Source organism: Syngnathus scovelli, chromosome 21, assembly GCF_024217435.2.
Source record: "Syngnathus scovelli strain Florida chromosome 21, RoL_Ssco_1.2, whole genome shotgun sequence".
Classification (NCBI taxonomy): Eukaryota; Metazoa; Chordata; class Actinopteri; order Syngnathiformes; family Syngnathidae; genus Syngnathus; species Syngnathus scovelli.
This window is the reverse complement of record NC_090867.1, coordinates 1,629,461-1,633,461: the sequence shown is the minus strand read 5'-3', so window position 1 is coordinate 1,633,461 and position 4,001 is coordinate 1,629,461.

Sequence of the window (4,001 nt, the reverse complement as noted above, 5' to 3'; positions counted from 1 at the left end):
CCCAACCAGAGTGACGGGAGGAGCACATTTCAGAAAACGTGCTCAGCTCGTCGAGAAAATGCGATTTAAGCAATAAAATTAAAAATGCACCTAAAACCTAAACCAAACGTTGCAGGTGGTTATTTCTTCATGCGCAGTGGTCAACGCGGCACTCTCTAGCTGCCAAGAGCACTTTTTACTATGCGCACCCAACCAGAGTGACGGGAGGAGCACATTTCAGAAAACGTGCTCAGCTCATCGAGAAAATGCGATTTAAGCAATAAAATTAAAAATGCACCCAAAACCTAAACCAAACGTTGCAGATGGTCATTTCTTCATGCGCAATGGTCAACGCGGCACACTCTAGCTGCCAAGAGCACTTTTTACTATGCGCACCCAACCAGAGTGACGGGAGGAGCACATTTCAGAAAACGTGCTCAGCTCGTCGAGAAAATGCTATTTAAGCAATAAAATTAAAAATGCACCTAAAACCTAAACCAAACGTTACAGGTGGTTATTTCTTCATGCGCAGTGGTCAACGCGGCACTCTAGCTGCCAAGAGCACTTTTTACTATGCGCACCCAACCAGAGTGACGGGAGGAGCACATTTCAGAAAACGTGCTCAGCTCGTCGAGAAAATGCGATTTAAGCAATAAAATTAAAAATGCACCTAAAACCTAAACCAAACGCTGCAGATGGTCATTTCTTCATGCGCAGTGGTCAACGCAACACTCTCTAGCTGCCAAGAGCACTTTTTACTATGCGCACCCAACCAGAGTGACGGGAGGAGCACATTTCAGAAAACGTGCTCAGCTCGTCGAGAAAATGCGATTTAAGCAATAAAATTAAAAATGCACATAAAACCTAAACCAAATGTTGCAGGTGGTTATTTCTTCATGCGCAGTGGTCAACGCGGCACTCTCTAGCTGCCAAGAGCACTTTTTACTATGCGCACCCAACCAGAGTGACGGGAGGAGCACATTTCCGAAAACGTGCACAGCTCGTCGAGAACATGCGATTTAAGCAATAAAATTAAAAATGCACCCAAAACCTAAACCAAACGTTGCAGGTGGTTATTTCTTCATGCGCAGTGGTCAACGCGGCACTCTCTAGCTGCCAAGAGCACTTTTTACTATGCGCACCCAACCAGAGTGACGGGAGGAGCACATTTCAGAAAACGTGCTCAGCTCGACGAGAAAATGCGATTTAAGCAATAAAATTAAAAATGCACCCAAAAACATAAACCAAACGTTGCAGGTGGTTATTTCTTCATGCGCAGTGGTCAACGCGGCACTCTAGCTGCCAAGAGCACTTTTTACTATGCGCACCCAACCAGAGTGACGGGAGGAGCACATTTCAGAAAACGTGCTCAGCTCGTCGAGAAAATGCGATTTAAGCAATAAAATTAAAAATGCACCTAAAACCTAAACCAAACGTTGCAGATGGTCATTTCTTCATGCGCAGTGGTCAACGCGGCACTCTCTAGCTGCCAAGAGCAGTTTTTACTATGCGCACCCAACCAGAGTGACGGGAGGAGCACATTTCAGAAAACGTGCTCAGCTCGACGAGAAAATGCGATTTAAGCAATAAAATTAAAAATGCACCTAAAACCTAAACCAAACGTTGCAGGTGGTTATTTCTTCATGCGCAATGGTCAACGCGGCACTCTCTAGCTGAAAAGAGCACATTTTACTATGCGCACCCAACCAGAGTGACGGGAGGAGCACATTTCAGAAAACGTGCTCAGCTCGTCGAGAAAATGCGATTTAAGCAATAAAATTAAAAATGCACCCAAAACCTAAACCAAACGTTGCAGATGGTCATTTCTTCATGCGCAGTGGTCAACGCGGCACTCTCTAGCTGCCAAGAGCACTTTTTACTATGCACACCCAACCAGAGTGACGGGAGGAGCACATTTCTGAAAACGTGCTCAGCTCGACGAGAAAATGCGATTTAAGCAATAAAATTAAAAATGCACCTAAAACCTAAAACAAACGTTGCACGTGGTTATTTCTTCATGCGCAGTGGTCAACGCGGCACTCTCTAGCTGCCAATAGCACTTTTTACTATGCGCACCCAACCAGAGTGACGGGAGGAGCACATTTCAGAAAACGTGCTCAGCTCGTCGAGAAAATGCGATTTAAGCAATAAAATTAAAAATGCACCCAAAACCTAAACCAAACGTTGCAGGTGGTCATTTCTTCATGCGCAGTGGTCAACGCGGCACTCTCTAGCTGCCAAGAGCACTTTTTACTATGCGCACCCAACCAGAGTGACGGGAATAGCACATTTCAGAAAACGTGCTCAGCTCGTCGAGAAAATGCGATTTAAGCAATACAATTAAAAATGCACCTAAAACCTAAACCAAACGTTGCAGATGGTCATTTCTTCAAGCGCAATGGTCAACGCGGCACTCTCTAGCTGCCAAGAGCACTTTTTACTATGCGCACCCAACCGGAGTGACGGGAGGAGCACATTTCAGAAAACGTGCTCAGCTCGTCCAGAAAATGCGATTTAAGCAATAAAATTAAAAATGCACTCAAAACCTAAACCAAACGTTGCAGGTGGTTATTTCTTCATGCGCAGTGGTCAACGCGGCACTCTCTAGCTGCCAAGAGTACTTTTTACTATGCGCACCCAACCAGAGTGACGGGAGGAGCACATTTCAGAAAACGTGCTCAGCTCGACGAGAAAATGCGATTTAAGCAATAAAATTAAAAATGCACCCAAAACCTAAACCAAACGTTGCAGGCGGTTATTTCTTCATGCACAGTGGTCAACGCGGCACTCTCTAGCTGCCAAGAGCACTTTTTACCATGCGCACCCAACCAGAGTGACGGGAGGAGCACATTTCAGAAAACGTGCTCAGCTCGTCGAGAAAATGTGATTTAAGCAATAAAATTAAAAATGCACCTAAAACCTAAACCAAACTTGCAGGTGGTTATTTCTTCATGCGCAGTGGTCAACGCGGCACTCTCTAGCTGCCAAGAGCACTTTTTACGATGCGCACCCAACCAGACTGACGGGAGGAGCACATTTGAGAAAACGTGCTCAGCTCGTCGAGAAAATGCGATTTAAGCAATAAAATTAAAAATGCACCCAAAACCTAAACCAAACGTTGCAGGCGGTTATTTCTTCATGCGCAGTGGTCAACGCGGCACTCTCTAGCTGCCAAGAGCACTTTTTACCATGCGCACCCAACCAGAGTGACGGGAGGAGCACATTTCAGAAAACGTGCTCAGCTCGACGAGAAAATGCGATTTAAGCAATAAAATTAAAAATGCACCCAAAACCTAAACCAAACGTTGCAGATGGTCATTTCTTCATGCGCAGTGGTCAACGCGGCAATCTCTAGCCGCCAAGAGCACTTTTTACTATGCGCACCCAACCAGAGTGACGGGAGGAGCACATTTCAGAAAACGTGCTCAGCTCGACGAGAAAATGCGATTCAAGCAATAAAATTAAAAATGCACACAAAACCTAAAACAAACGTTGCACGTCGTTATTTCTTCATGCGCAGTGGTCAAGGCGGCACTCTCTAGCTGCCAAGAGCACTTTTTACTATGCGCACCCAACCAGAGTGACGGGAGGAGCACATTTCAGAAAACGTGCTCAGCTCGTCGAGAAAATGCGATTTAAGCAATAAAATTAAAAATGCACCTAAAACCTAAACCAAACGTTGCGGGTGGTTATTTCTTCATGCGCAGTGGTCAACGCGGCACTCTCTAGCTGCCAAGAGCACTTTTTACTATGCGCACCCAACCAGAGTGACGGGAGGAGCACATTTCAGAAAACGTGCTCAGCTCGTCGAGAAAATGCGATTTAAGCAATAAAATTAAAAATGCACCCAAAACCTAAACCAAACGTTGCAGGTGGTTATTTCTTCATGCGCAGTGGTCAACGCGGCACTCTCTAGCTGCCAAGAGCACTTTTTACTATGCGCACCCAACCAGAATGACGGGAGGAGCACATTTCAGAAAACGTGCTCAGCTCGTCGAGAAAATGCGATTTAAGTAATAAAA